Here is a 623-nt window from a genome sequence, read left to right as displayed (position 1 = left end):
GTAACAAGGCTTAAACTGAAAAATGTATTCAAGAAACCATTGAGCAGTTAGATATCACAACTAGTGAATATGAAAAGGAAAAGCTAAGTGAATGTCTGGCAAAACTCTCAGATGGAAGAGCTGTGCTGAAAGTTGGCGGGATGAGTGATGTTGAAGTGGATGAAAAGAAAGGAAAAGAGAGATAGAGTAACAAAAGTCCCCAATGCTACACCAGCTCCTGCTGGAAAAGGCATCATTCTGGGAGGGGTTGTACCCTGTTTCAGTGCATTCCAGCCTTGGATTCATTAATTCCAGCAAATGAAGATCAAAAAATTGGTATGGAATTTTTTTTTTAAATAAAAACTCCTGCAATGGCCATATGTAAGAATGCAGGTGTTGAGGGATGGCTAATAGTTGCAAAAATTATGCAGAGTTCCTCAGAAGTTAGTTATGGTGTTATGCTTGGAGATTTTGTGAATATGGTAGATAAAGGAATCATTAATCCAACTAAGGTTATAATAACTGCTTTATTGGATGCTGCTAGAGTGGCCTCTCCATTAACTACAGCAGAAGTTGTAGTTGCAGAAATTCCTATAGAAGAGAAAGACCCTGGAATGAGTGGAATGGGAGGTGGTCTGTGGGGT

The 623-nt window shown here is 39.2% G+C and overlaps 1 pseudogene; it reads left to right on the top strand.

The window, feature by feature from the left end:
* The first annotated feature begins 5 nt into the window (after positions 1–5).
* LOC105310685 lies at positions 6–621 on the top strand (annotated as a pseudogene).
* The last annotated feature ends 2 nt before the right edge of the window (positions 622–623 follow it).

This window comes from Pteropus vampyrus, unplaced genomic scaffold (assembly GCF_000151845.1).
Source record: "Pteropus vampyrus isolate Shadow unplaced genomic scaffold, Pvam_2.0 Scaffold9345, whole genome shotgun sequence".
In the NCBI taxonomy this organism is placed as follows: domain Eukaryota; kingdom Metazoa; phylum Chordata; class Mammalia; order Chiroptera; family Pteropodidae; genus Pteropus; species Pteropus vampyrus.
Note: the sequence above shows the minus strand (reverse complement) of the source record. Positions and strands in the feature narration are given on the sequence as shown.